This window comes from Centroberyx gerrardi, chromosome 6 (assembly GCF_048128805.1).
Source record: "Centroberyx gerrardi isolate f3 chromosome 6, fCenGer3.hap1.cur.20231027, whole genome shotgun sequence".
Lineage (NCBI taxonomy): Eukaryota > Metazoa > Chordata > Actinopteri > Beryciformes > Berycidae > Centroberyx > Centroberyx gerrardi.
In genome coordinates this window covers 3,209,051-3,224,391 of record NC_136002.1, presented here as the reverse complement: position 1 = coordinate 3,224,391, position 15,341 = coordinate 3,209,051, and the positions used below count along the sequence as shown (strand labels likewise).

Below are 15,341 nucleotides of genomic sequence, written 5' to 3'. Positions count from 1 at the left end.
TTCCCCTTGCCTCTGTGATTATAAAGCAGTTGGATGGTCTATCTAAACATGGTGAAAGTATCAAAACGCACGGTCGCCAACTAAATCCACACAGTCCATATTAGAAAAGCGAGCCTCTAAACGAGCCGTTTGGACTTCCGTAACTTTGTGGCGTCACAAAGGTTCACTCATTATCTTTTTTGTAAGAAATAATAGACTAACAAAGTGTTTTTTTCAAAGCGATTGAGTGGTTGTCATTGTTTATTACCGGAGAGTTTTCCCTACCTGTAGCTGCCTGTTCTGCCGGAATTTCAATAGTTTGGGTTTCAATGGAGAGTTTTAGTGTCCCGTGATGGTCTAAATGTTGTTTCAGAGGCTTTTCCACAATGAAACACTGGATACTTTAAATTTTTGGGCACAAAGATGGTCCAATTTAAAGATATTGAATATCAGCACAAAATGTCAGCTATTGGTTTATTCAATTGGTATATCAATATCGGACTTCGAAAGCCCACATCGGTCAAACCTTAATATTTGGTCTCAGTTTTCCTCGGTGCCCACTCAGATCAGTTAACATGCACTTTTGAACTCTGCTGGAGACGCTGAGTGCTGCTCTCCGCTGACCGTTCACTGTGACTGAAACCAGAGCGTCCGCCATAATGGCATCATTGATCACTGGACATCGTGGTTTTTTTTTTTTTTTTTTCTCTGTCGCTAAGTTCAAAGGATCAGCCGCCGTGAGAAATGTCTCCGAGACTGAAAGCAATCTCTTTCTCTCCGAGAGGCTCGATCTGCCCTCCCCATTACCCTCCGAGGCCTGATGTGCTTTTAGCCTCGCTCTCTCCCTCTCTCCCTCTCTGACCTCCAGTCAAAGATAACTGAGCTTCTGTCTCCCTCGTTGCCCTGCAAAAAAATGTCCATCTTAACGAGTCATTTAGTCTCATATTCAGCCTTCAAATCTTATTTTTCTTAAACCGAGAGAGAAATTCTGCCAGCGAGGAGAGATAACTCCACTTGTTTCCGATGCAGTTCCACTTGTTTCAGGAGTTTTCTAGAAATGAGTGTCAGTATGTTGAAACCAGTCAGAATAAGGCAGATCACTGCACTACTGTCAATAAAATGACGCTTGATTCTACAAAATCCTTCAAACAAATTGATTTGCATTGGAAACGAAATGATCTAATGCCACTGGCAGATTTTGCCACTTATTTCAAGTAAATTAGGATTTCAGGACTCAATAATAGACTAAATGACTTGTTAAGATGGAGATTACACTTTAAATTTCACTTACCAAACAAATAAGACTTCTGTTTTGCTATCGTTAAAGAATTAAAAGAGACATCATCCCAGATTATGAATAAGACTCATTCAGATTCATGCTTGGAGAGCAATATTTCAATTTATCCATCGCTCTTCTAAGATTATTCCAATTGAGAGATCTATCTATCTATCTATCTATCTATCTATCTATCTATCTATCTATCTATCTATCTATCTATCTATCAATTTTCCAATCGCTGTGTGTGATTGCATGCAGATACCTTAATATCAATGAAGGAATTTTTTTCTGCATTGTGAATTTATGTGTGGAGTGTGTGGGTGTTAATCCAGACAGATTCTAGACCAGTCAAGAGCAGATTCCTGATGCTGTTTGATTCTGATTTTGCCTCTCCTGACCTACCTTGTATTCTCTGATGTGTGATTATCCTTATTGGAAGTGGCAGAGCTATGCTGATGCTTTGGTTTAAAACAAAGAAGAGGAAAAACAGGCCAAATTGATGGCTACTGCTCGCTGACTGGCCTGGCTTTGTTGCTAGACAACATGAAACTCTAAAAAAAAAGAGAGAGAGAGAACAGAGACCTTGGCCAGGACTTTTTCTTTTATTCGTTCACATGGCAATGAGATAGCTCCAAAAGACCTGACAAAGACTTTTATTTCCCTCTGTTAGATTGTCTCTCATGTGCCAGTGTACATTCCATCTGCAAATGGAAATCTTGAACTTGAAACTCAAGTTCAGATGAGTTTTGTTACTTTGATATTTAGATGGAGAACCTGGAAAGCATGCAAAACTATGATTGCATTCATTCATTGGAGTAAGCATGAATTTCCATTTGCACAAATGCTTGGGCACCAATTTGGTGCATCCAGATTTCATCTTCTAGTTTTTATCATCATAATGTAGAGCAAAGATCAAGCAAAAAATCTATTTTTGGAGGCAATATCTTAAATAAATTCACATCAGGAGAACATTCAGGACCAAATTTCCCACTAAGCGGTTAGTTTGGAGACCTATCTATCTAATAATTTATCACACTGACCAAATACTAATACTACTAATAATATCTTGTCATTCAGTCATCGGGCCACTTGTTCCCACTTTTTTGGGGATGTTTTGGTGTCAAATGACTTTAGCAAATGCACAATACTGCAGTTAGATTGTTATCTATATATTTAGTATTCTTAAAATTATTAAAAAAGAAAATCACCATTTATTGTCAGTGGATGATCGTATAATTTTCTTCCTGTACATTAAAAAACAAACCTTGTACCTGCGAGCCCTGGATGAACCTTTATGCAGGCACTGTGTCTTTAAATCTACTCTAGTCCCACCCAACACCGCGTAGACCAATCAGCAGCTCTGACACACGCACGTCTTTGAATTATACACCAATCGGACCTCATCTCTCAAGGCCAGTGGAGCAGTCGAGTAGTAGCCGTCTGGGTGCATCTCTCGTCTACCAGCACAACAACCCTGTTCACCCTGGAACTAACCCGGTCTATCTACGCAGAAAATGCCCGGAAAGTGATTCCAGAGGACGGCAGGACCGTCCGAATAGCGGGACTCGACTCTGGGAAGGTTTTCTGACCGACAAACCGACTCTCCTGCGACGGATCCGCAGCATTAGGTGGGTTTGAGGCTGTGGTGTTGCTGTAATGTCCCTCTCCTCTTCCCCTCAGCCCACAAGCTGCGACAATTAAACACACATTTTTGGAAGAGGGTTATGGATAGTCGTACTACGTCGTTTTCTTAGTCTTTACAAAGTAGCTCTTCGTCCAGGGCGTTAATGGGGTTACATAATTTCCAGTCTTTTGGCCTGTGAGTGCTATGAAGGTTGGAAAAATGACCCTGGCTCAAATAATCACATAGATCAAGCCTATGTCAAATACACCACACATTTCGCTGGGGATGTATGGTGACATTGTAGCGCCGATACGTGCCGTTCTCTCGTGTGGAAAGAACGTCACGCCAAACTGTAACCACGAATGTAGTAGTTTAATGCTACCTTGCTTATCGACAAACGTACACACATCATAAATCATAACTGAATACATTTTACGAGTCTTTAGCGGTAACTATTCCATGCGGCATACACCCAATCCACCACGCAGCACTTATTCCAATTAAATTCCACTTTTAGAACTGGCTCCCCTGCTATTCCTACTATCTTTTTTTCTGCCAAAATAACGTTAGACCGTGGTGGGCGGTAGCGAGCGATGTGAGCGAATTGTAAAAGTCTGAAATTAGTGCTGCTTGGTGGTTCATTTATATGCCGAATTTAAGAGAAGACCATAACGATTCATAACAATGTCTAAAGTCATGGTCTACGAGGTGTGTACTCGTGCAGATAAGCAGGGCAACGTTGAATTTCCAGATTTCTGAATAGAATTGGTGTGAATTTCCGTACGAGAGAGAACGGAACGTGTCGCGGCTGCATAATTTAGTGTTTTGGCCTGTGAGTGCTATAAGGGTTGGAAAAAATTATCCTGGATGAAATAATCACTTGGACCAAACTCTCATCACATACACCATACATTAAGTTGAGGATATATGTTGACGTGTTCAATTCATATCAGCACACATATTTTCTTCTCGAGGCCTTATGTCCTAACAAATGTTTCTTTTTGTCCCGTTGAAGACTAGGCTCTCACTATGAGTGTCTCAACCAAGTGAAGACTAGTCGGTTACCCTAATGTTGCCTACACACAAACAGGAAATAATATACACATTTTACACATGTCCATCATTTTCAAACAGTACAGTCTCTCAGTTGTTCCACGTTGCTATGTCTCAGACTGCTGAGTAAAAATCATTACCACTGTTGATAGCCTTTGTATTCCCCTCCTATATTTATCACATCCCTGACAAGTTAATGTCAGAATAACAAGCAAATGTAGTAGATACTTGGCTGATGTGTCAAAGAAATTGTTTTGCTTCACTTTAAACAGAAAGATGCTTTCATAGCTTGCTACAGGAGGTGTATGTATCACATAAAGAGCACTATAAAAAGACTTTGTAGCAGTCATAGAAAGCTGAGAATACCGTTTCCAGCGGCTGGCAGTGAGCATAGACCAGTAGTGACTCGGTGCCCAGGAGCACATCTGCTGTGTGTGTGCAGGTGGTCAGCGGGGGGCGGGGGGGCGGGTAGGGGACAAAAGTCCAGTTGAATTCAGATCTTTTGCCTGCGCTGGCTGTCCTCAGTGGGTCGGCTTGCACAGCTGCAGGGCTGGAGCGGTTGGACTCTGGCACCGTTACCCTCATTTCCTGGTCTGAAAAGAACACCCCGCTGCTGCATCACAATTATCATATTCAGTCAAGCAGCTGTCTGGCCACCGAGCCCAACCAGCGTTTCAACTACACGCCAGGGCCCGTATTTATGAAGTTTCTCCACAGAGTGCTGCTCTAGGAGTCATCGACTCGGGGGCCCACATTCATGGAACCTCCCGGCGTAGGAAAGCTGAGAACCAGGGATATCAGTAGATCCCCTTGACTGGCTCATCTGACTGCTTGTTCACACTGTGAGCAGCTTGGCTGATGGGTGGGTGGTGCGAGAGGCTCCAATTGCATCTGTAGTGGTCTAGTGCAGCTACAAAGTTTTGAAGAGGGAAATCATGTATTTTTCACTGCTTTGGTATTGCCTTTCATAACGTTGCATTGTTTTGATGAGTTAAAACTAGCGAGCAAGCACTAATTAGGTGGCATTAATCGAAAATTAACAGAAAAGCCTAAATAAAACAAGCAAATGGTAAACATGTAGTCCCCCACCAGTGATGTAGTTCCACCCTTGGGTCAGTCAGTGATTGCTGAGTGTACTTGAAATATGAGTGAAATTGTATAAGCATTTTGGTATGGGACAATGAAAGGACAGATTGACCATATATTTCTGTTGCCTACTCTCCTCAGAATTAGGCTTACAAGTTATATCTTGAAATGTAATAACTGTAATTGTCCTGTTTTTACTCAATACAGTACAAAATATAAGAACTACAATATGCAATAAATACAATCCGTAGGCCTACATTACACAATGTACACTACAATACAATTTATAATACAATATACAATATAACATACAACACCAGAAGCGTGAGTGTTATGAATAATATAAATGCTAAATGATAAGTGATACATGGTATTGCACAGTAGGTAAGTGGTAATATGATATAAGTAGTCAACACTGACGGCACAGTGGTAGTGCAGTGATGAGTGCAATAACAGTCCAACAACTGTACAATAACTACAGTGTCTTGTGGTTAGAGGTTTGGCCAAAAATTCTCCATTGACTCTCACTTCAACACATCAACCCTGTCTGATGTCTCCAAGTGTGTAGCGTGTGTAGACTATTATGTTACCTATGATAACTTTAACTATATTGCTTTATCACTGAGTCCCCATTCATTGTCCCCCACATTGTATGATAACTTTAACTGTATGACCTGCTTTACCACTGAGTCCCCATTCATTGTCAATGCCGCCCCCTAGCGGCACAAAGTCAACATTACAGTGTGACTAACTAACTAACAAACGAACGAACGAACAAATAAACTAACGGACGGAGACCGATCCATAGTCCCCCCTTTGGTGGGGGACAATAACTTCAGAGCTTACCATTGACCCCAACGATGGATGCGGCCGTTCTCCAACCGTCGTTTTTGAGACATTTACTCCTGTAGTCTTTCAAATAAAAGTTGTGGATTGGCTGATCAGGAGTTTCCCTGGTCGCTCAGCTCCATAGGAGATGGATGGACTTTGGGTGACTTGTTGATCATGTTGCTTGCTGTGTGAATGCACCGTGAGGAACAAAACCGATATGGGGTCCACCACACTCTCTCGCTGGGGACAAGTTCGATAAATGCCATTGCCAAGTCATCTCGACCAGCTCATTAAATAACAACAGTTTCCAGAGCAGCACTCCCACTCTGACAACCTTGACGAATGCCAGCTCAGATTGGTGTCTCACTCGCTTACAAAGTGTGTTCATACTAGTTGACTAAAGGCTGCCCACTCAGTACACAGACCCCCCCCCCCCTCCTAACACACATACTGTCTCTAGTCACTGGCAGATTTACACCCCCGTGCTTCTTAGCCAGTCACTTTACTGATTAGTGGTTTGTCATTCATTGTTTATGACCCCTGCATTGTGATACTGTGAGCGCATCAGCTGGGTTGTCAGTTGTAGAACCAAGTTGATGTGGATTTACCTCAGCATAGCCTTGCTTTAACAGGAAATGTTGAAATTGATGGTGTTAAATGCAACCAGAGTGATACGATTTTCTGTATTATTGTAGACCCACTAAGATGAGATGCATGCATGCAGTGACGATGGCTGTGGTTAGGAGTGAATGCTTCCTGTGTGTGCTACACATAAACTCTAACCTATATAGCCTAAGCATAAGCAAAATCTTGCTTCAAAATCTTGCCTGTAAAGTAACAGGCACTTTAAATTTGACCATCTGCACCTTTGCCTAGCACAACAATAACGACGAGTGATAGGCTGACCCTATGAGTTTATTGATAGTGAGGCTGCTTTTTTACTGTTTTGTGTCACCAACAGCTCTGCCAAATGTTCTGGGAAGTGGTCTCTGGGAGGGGTGGGTATGACGGTTAACACAGTCTAACAGATAGGGGAAGCAAGATGGTTCTCTAACACTCTGCAGAGGCAGTAGCAGGATCACAAACTCCTTATCCCCCACCTTACCTACTGTCAAAAAGAAATGAAGCAGACAAGGTTCAGTCTTCTGCCCCGTTGTAGTCGTTGGGTCATGCTTTTCCATAATGAGAGAGAACTGTTGGTGGCACTGGTATAGGGTATTAGTATGGAATTTCAGGCTAAAACGGATAAAATGCCGCTCTTTGCCTGTAGTCTGAGGGGACAATTGATTAACTGGAAAATTGGGCCCTACTTTCAGCTGAAATGAATGTCACGACTGCTGTGCCAAATGCACTTCACATGGTGTGGAAATGACAATACAATATTGATTTTCTCTTTCTCTCATATATCCTTTTTTGTTCTTACCACACTGCAGTCATTTTCCTTCAGCATTCATGTTACCATTTTGCAGTGACCTGTTTAAATGGAGGGGACAGAGACATGCAAAAGTGTGGACTTAAATCCTGCATTACAAAAAAACATGGGAGCATGTGAGGAAACCCTGATCTTTGGAGAACCTCCACTGGGTATCAGCATTGATCCATTATCAATGTTTCCACCCTAATGTAGCCTAACGCATATGGAGGTTCACACTCATTTTAAGTAATTTTATGTTATTTTTTGCCCTTTTTGGAGCTCTAAAGAACCAGTTCCAGGCCACTTCAGTTGTTTTGGAGAAGGCTGACATGGAGCTGTGCTAGCTAACTCACTGTGTGTCATGTGGACATACATATTTCACGTGTGTTTTTTACTGACATGAGGACGAGAAGATAATGAGTGAATTTTCATTTTTGGGCGAACTATTCCTTTAATATTGTGTACTGGGTGGCTGGGCTGGGTTTTGTTGGGGATGGAAGATAGAGAATGGACCCACAATTCACCAGGAGATGCTAATGAAGAGGTGTCAGGGTTGTTGCTGGTGGCCCGGTCGCTCTGGAGTCTGGCTGGCTGATTGAAATGCCTGCTATGATTAATGTCAGCCCACTCTGTTTACACTCTGCTATTTTAGCAGCTAGTTCTAAATGCTATAGCTAGCTGGGGCATGGTGTGTAGAGCATTTTTAGAGAGTGGGTATCCCATCACAGCATCACTTTTTTTTAGCTAATGCTTCCAAAAGTGATGTAGCAGATAGCAGAAATTGTTCTGCTATCAAACTCCATTGTCGCTGCACTGGAAATATATTGACGTCACATCATCTACGTTTTTCCAAATCCATGGGAATAGGAAAATTACACTGCAAACAACAGAATAGGCCCAGCAATGCAAGGTGCATTGCCAATAGCTATTTTGTTAACAATGTTTAAGTGCATTGAGCGGGATTTCTCCTTTTAAATTTGAAAGAATAATCTCAACAGCCTGTTTCCCCTTTGAGATGGCTGCCCAAGAAATGGTTGTGCATTATTGCTCATGTGCGACTGAGAGGAAGGCTCTTGTCGGAGGCAGATCTCCTGAAGCGATGGTGCTGGTAATGCAGTGTCACAATACAGCATAAGACATATTCCCCAGAGGAAGTAAGCCAAGATGACATTTTCTCACATTCAAGTTTTTACTCAAGTCATTTGCTCTTCCAGCCAGAATTTGGGCTTTCCATGTCAGAAGTCAGAGAGCAGTCCAGTTTTGTTCAATGTTCTGTCCGCATTTTGGCCCTGAACAAGCAAACCTCTAGACATTAGTGCAACCGATCCCTCACAATAAGGCAACCCATCCCTGTATTGTTCTTCCATTGTGTGTTTATCCTAGGGCTGCCCCCTAATAGTCGACCAAACGTTAGTCGATGAGAAGAGTCTTAGTCGACCAAGTTTTCATTGGTCAGTTAGTCGCAGGGAAAAAACAACAACCCCTCAAACTCCATTCAGGAGCTGCGCCATGTCGTTAAAAAGTTATTAGACCAGGGTTGCACTTGGCGGGTGTATTGCTGGGGACCCAAGGACGTGCAGTGTCGGATTTGCAATTTGGACACACGACACGTTCAATATTAATAAACTTTGAATAAACAAGCGGACAGCGCTCTGTGCAGCAGCGGGGCTCAAAGCAAGCGACTGATAGCCTACGCCTTTTGTGTGTATTTCACCGGTGTTTCTGACCGCAAGTAGCCGCGACTTGGGTGTTTTTTCAAAAAAACATTTTTTTAAATAATTAAATTAATATCATAAACGTGCGACGACTGTACTAATGGCTTGAACTAACGACTACTAGTCGACTAGGAAAATCTTTGGTCGGGGGCAGCCCTAGTTTATCCCCTACTCCTCCATTGCTTCTTATTTCATGGGTGTGTGCAGTCGTTTCATGTGGGACAGGGACACAGGCATCACATTACATTCAAAACCTCCTCATGAATTTGGTGCAAACATTTAGGCTAACTGGCTCATTGCGAATGTGATGCAACTCAAATAAGACAAATGTTGTTTTGCCACCACGGGCCCAGTGATTAAACAAACCTTAAAGTAGATGAGTCTAACCATAGGGGCGGGTTTTACTTGTATGAAGAAACGTCAGAGTATTTCTTCTATAATGGTTCACCATCTATTCTGACCACACAAACCAGCTCCCTGGAGGTTGTAAACAGTGTGACAGGTGCATAAGCAAATGAAATCCCCCCGGGAACCCAAGGTTGACACAAGGTTTGTATAAATAACGGGGGAGGAGGACTATATTTGCCCTCATCCCTAGTTTATTTGTCCTGTAATCCCTGCAGATAATGCCTGGAGGCAGGGGAACAGTAGGCATGTTTAAGAAGCAGAGATTGGTCCGCGGATTAGTCGCCGCTCGCCTCATCATGACTGTACTCCAACTGGGATGGTTCCTGACCTGGGGTGAGATGCTAAGCAGAGCGTCGGTTCTCCCTCTGATGCAGCCAAGCTCGAGGTTGAATGGTCTTTGTTCGTACCGTGTGATTTACGGTAGGTCCTGCGGGGGGCAAAGGTCGCGCCCAGGTTAATTGCTGCGGTGTTGCTGATTGATCCAGCTGCTGTGCGGGACGTTTAGGAATGTGCCAGATCACTGGTCTTAAATGGATGGAACTAAATGAAGCCTGGATCATTTTTCAAACTCATTATCAGAACTGCACCATCATGGCTACAGTGATGATCTTGTCTAATGATACAATCATGATTACTAACCTTGATCACTGGTCTCAATGAATTTTGGAACAAGACTTAGACTTAGACTCACTTTACAGTAGGGTTCGACCAATATGGGTCGATACCAATGCCGATAATTTTGGATTAAAGTTGCCAATAGCCAATATTTTGTGCCAGTATTCAATATTTTAACCATAATTTAATTCTTGTCAGGGTGGAAAAGCTTCTCGGACAGCATTTAGACCATCATGGGACACTAAAACTCTCCATTGAAACCCATACAAACAAAATTGTTTTAAGGCAGGGTGAACCCCTCAAAAATCTGGGATATATTTGGGCCTTTTTAAATGTATTAATCTATTAAGTTAATAATTCATTTACAAAAAAAATAATTGCAGGTTTTACAAACTGTTGATGGACAACACTGACTGGCTGATATCTGAAATTTAATAAAAGGCCAATATCAGCCGGATATATCAGAAAACCAATATATCTACACTTCAGCAGTCCCATTAGTGTAGCAGGGAGAGGACAAGGACATTGCAGCAACCTTGGTCTTCATGCACTCATCGTCCTGGTTTTAGTGATGGTCTTTGAGGTGATGTGAATAGATTGGTAGTATTACTTTGAGGTGCAGCAATAACTCTTAAGGCAAAGTCTGCAATCTGCCTGGCATCTGTGCATGTCTGATATCATCTAGTGTTGTAACCAAAGTATTTCCAAAGAACGGAGAAATGGATTTGCATTTCAGTCATCAGTGGGTTTATCCAGTCTTACCAGTCTTGGACTGCGCTTGTTGTGAGTAGTGGAGCAATGTTAATGGGAGTGCTTGATATGATGGGGTTAGCAGCACACATTCTAAATTAAATTAAGTTATAGTATAATGATTATTAATTGTGGAGGGAGGCTAACATTGAGAAATACAGTTATACACTTACGAACTGGGCAGCCCTAATGTAGACTTTGGTTTGCTGTATTTGATAAAAATCTTCATGCGCGCTGATGTCACGGTTTCTAGAGGCTACATTAGAGGAAATGGGAAGAAGGAAGTAGTTGTATATGTAATTAGAGTGAAAGCGCTTGTACGTTATTTCAAGAACTTAGATTACGCTGATAAATGTGGAAGTGCGATACGTGTGGAAGTGAAGCGTTCTAAACTTGGTTTATTTGAATTCTGCCAGTCTCTCATAAGAGCTCCCAAAGTAAAAAAAACAGTCGACTTCCCTTTGCTACGCCAGATGTAGTGAGACTTTACCCACTAATTATTGGAACAGTAGAAAAAACGCCTTTAACCTGGCTGGCATTCCTATCGAGCAATTCATGTCAGAACAGAAATGACTGAAGCAGTGGAAGAAACGTTCTCAAAAACTGGTTTCTTGCTCTTCTTTCTCCCGTTTCGCAAACCCCTTCACATCGTCTCTAGCGGGGCCTCGCAGAGTGCAGCGCCTCCCTCGTTATTAAGTGTTGATGTGGTCTGGTTTCACCGTCGCTCCGCCGAGAGCAGCCCAGCCTCCGCCGCCTCCACTAACAGATCAATGGAAAAATATCCTGCGAGGAGGATACGATATCAGTAACGGGAGAGAAGAGCCTCAATTAATTTAACACAAACACATCCTTTATTTCAGGCCCGGTGAAAGGTGTAACATGACACCGCGCCGGAGCTCAACCGCAGTTATTCAGCGCATCGGGTCTGCCATCGGAACGCTTTACCTCTGAAGGTCCTCCTGGATCTAGAGCCGTTGTATACTTTTCCATTTTCTTCACTTGTAGAGCCTTGTATTTAGCCAAAACATCAACAGCGCCAAGCATGGGACTGCTAGATAATAACTAAGGGAAAAATCCACTCTAAAAACGGCTTTTGGCAATGTACCCCACATTTCTGGGCCCATTTGTTGTTTGCTGGCGAATTAGACTTCATCATTTTTGCACCGACTTTCAGGGAGAAATCCATCATAGCATTGTGTACTTTATACTTTTTGTTTGTTATATTCTGTCATGTCTGTCTGTAGCTTTCTGTGCCGCTGCTTAAGAGATTTATAATCTCAATGGGACTTACCTGGTTAAATAGAGGTTAAAAAACTCCTGGAATGCATTGAACATCACAAATTGATGATATCTAACATCGCAAGAGTATCCAAGGGTGGATTTTTTCCTTGAAGGGCAGTTAAGGCAGCCTTGGGGAAACAGCAGGCCCCACTCGTACTCCCACTAATAGACTAAAGGTGTTGGCAGCCCGGCTCGCTTTGTGGCTTCCCCCCCTCCCTTCAACACTGAGTCACCAAGGAGAAGACACAGAGGTGTGAGATTGCGTGGGTGGGCTGAAATAAAAAGACAAAGCCCAGCCATAGGACAGGAAAGAAATTAACATTGTCAGAACATTTGTATTTACCGTTTTGTACAGTAATAGCAGGGGAGGAGGCACTTTGGAAGTATTCAGCTGCAGCTCAGTCTAATGCAAGGTAATGCATTAGGTGTAATGTTTTGTTGTGTAATGCTGCTTGCTTGTGTAATGACTTGACAGCGGAGGGAGTTTGCCTAGACGAAGCGACAGCCACTTGTCTTCTCAGTTGTAAATAGCCCACTGAGAAGCAGTTGGCAACATGGTGTCAAAGAGGCAACGGGTGGGAGAGAGCTTAATGGACTTGGCCTGGTTTGTCCAGACCTGGGTAAAAATACATTAAAATATGGTATCAAATATTTGGACACAGACAGGTTCAAATATGGATAGATGAAGCAAAATCTCTTGTTCTACATAGGTTAAATATTCTGTACTATCTCGGTCAGGTCTGCTTTTGCCTGAGACTACCTGAGACTTGAAACCAATTCTGTTTTCCAGGCAAATGTTATAGAAATTATGGTTCAACCGATACGGCTTTTGTGGACCGATACCGGTATTTTTCGAATGAATCTGCCGATAGCCAATATGTTGTGTCGACACTCAGTTACTTTAAATTTGAACGTTTTCATGCCAAAATTCTGAAAAGTTTGAAGTATTAAGTGTTTCCTCCAGCATTTTCAAACAGCATTTAGACCATGGGACACTAAAACTACACTGAAACCCTGGATAAATAATAAAGATAATAAATAATGATAATGTCCAATAAAATCCAATAAAAATGTCACATTAGAAGAACAGTTCATGTTAAGATCTTCCCATAGACAACCAGTGTAATATTAATCAATTGTATAATAAATATGTATCATCATATGTATCATTTCCATCATATCGGAGGTGGACGTGCAATTTGTTTGATTACTGGATGACTGGATGATTTTGCATAAAAGGCTAACCATTATAGAGATGATGCTGATATAATAATAGCTTTGTACTATTTAGTAAAGCTCCTTCATGTCTTCCTGAGGTGTCATCATTATCTAAACTTCCAGTCCACACATATTTGTGGACTGGAGTTGGCTTTTGTTTCCTCATTTATTTTCATCTTATTCCCGTCTTCAAGTTTTGTGCTTCTTAGCCAGTGTGTGGTTTTGTTAGGGCCGGGCTCTGCAGGGATGGAAATTGTTGATTTCTACCTCCGTCAGCAGCTAAAGTTGACTCGGCTTCTCGAGGCAGAAAGGAGTTTCTAAACATAGCTCTACGTGAAGACCTCGGGATCTAGAATCCGGGGGTTCCTTCATCCTCACACTTATCGCACACTCCTAGGTCACTGGACGCCACTCTGTAATAATGTCTTCGCTAATGGTGAATCAAGTCTGTAATTAAAGCTTTGAAAGTTAGAACAAGGAAGTGAGTAAGAGAGGATGACAGCATCTTGCCTCATCTCATGGCGCTCAGTTCCAGGCTTGTTGGCCTGCGGAGAGACCGATGCCATAAATATAAATGAATTTTCTGAGGTGTGTGTGTGTCAGCACTTTCCCATTATGCAAGATGTGTATTCCTGTGGCATTATAAACACTTTGTGTGTGTGTGTGTGTGTGTGGGACTGCCACCTTGTGACCCTATGCAAGGTGAGCATGTACCTGGTACTGTATGCATAGGAACATAAGTGTATGACATTCTGCTGTAGTTCTACTGTAGTGCAGTTCATTGCCAGGTGATTGAGGTTAAGACGCATCCAAACAGTCTCCCTGACATCGAGTCGGAGTCGGCTGCGCTGGGTTCATTGCTATGCTGTGATGAACAGCGTCGTGTCACATAGTGATGTCAGAGTCACTACTGTGGCACTGCCTCGGAACAATGCTGACAGAGCCTGTTAACCATAATGCTCACGATGATGTGGGACACACCCGCACTCGGCAGATCGAATAACGTGACTGGGTTTGCATTGTTTACCTAACTATCGGAGGCAATCTGATTCTGGAATTTCCGGAGCAAAAAGTTTAAGGTGCAGCAAGTAAGATTTTAACTAAAATTACCATAATATATATGTGGTGGGTTAAGGTTATTGATCAATACCAATGACACAAGGATTAGCCTACTTGACCAGGTGCTGAGATTTCTGGCTTTCAAAACTCACTTTCTGGCCCTTACTCTATTTTGGAACAAAAACTCCCCACCCACTGACGTTTCAAGTTTCAATTCAAGTTAACCAAATGAGAAACTAAAGTGCAGAGTGCATATGTGGTTAGGAAGAAGTTTTCATTAGTTCGTATAGGCTTAGCCCTAATGTTTGTCGATCTCCAGTCATAATCAACCCCTTACTGTGGGGAGCATGAAAGTAAGGAGGAAGAAGCCCTTTCTTTTTCCTCTGCACAGATGAAGACTGGTCGTTTGTCTGCAGCCCTGCAGCACTGGGACTTCAGCTGTGCATTGACCTGCTGTGGCTTCTTTGCCCCCCCCCAGCCAGGCCATATGTTCAGAAGGGTGACTATGGTGGGCCAGCCAGCGTATAGAAAACCTCACGACAAATAAGCTGTATTCAGCCTGCGGCAGTTACTTCCAGCAGCAGCAGAGGGGAAGCTGTCAGCCAGCGCACTGCGGTGTGTAGGCTTTATGTGCAGTGTATGTGTGTGTTATGTACAAGAACACACCGCCCTGTCTTCAGAAGGACAAGTTTGTGTGCTTGCCCATGTCCAAATTAGAGGGTAAAGGCTAAACATCATGTTTCTGCCACGGATGATCTATGTGCTACCAGAGAATAAAAAGACAAAACAGTGTCACGCAGGATGAAAAATAGAGCTATCCTCTGACTAAATGCATATCTAGAGCTGCGCTTTTTTCACACTCTCAATCTCTTGTCAGCAGAGATTCTTACTCACTTATCCTTTAGTGGGCTGAATGTCTGCCCATTGCGTCTTCTGACTCTCCTAGAACCTCTGTGGGACGGAGTTTATTCACTTGGTCTGGTGGCAACTCCATTGTCATAATTGTGTCTGAAGCAGTTTTATGTCAAC

At 42.6% G+C, this 15,341-nt stretch overlaps 2 protein-coding genes across 3 annotated transcripts in view; both read left to right on the top strand.

The window, feature by feature from the left end:
* The window catches only part of LOC139929307 (zona pellucida sperm-binding protein 3-like), a 36,253-nt gene that overhangs the window by 20,488 nt on the left and 424 nt on the right, over positions 1–15,341 (top strand). The gene's annotated exons all lie outside the window — the stretch shown is intronic.
* Positions 2,689–15,341, top strand: part of tpst1 (tyrosylprotein sulfotransferase 1) — a 44,074-nt gene continuing 31,421 nt past the window's right edge. For both annotated transcript variants that reach the window (XM_071922164.2, XM_071922163.2), the window contains exon 1: positions 2,689–2,886. The gene's annotated coding sequence lies outside the window, so the exon portion shown is untranslated. The remainder of the gene's footprint in view (positions 2,887–15,341) is intronic.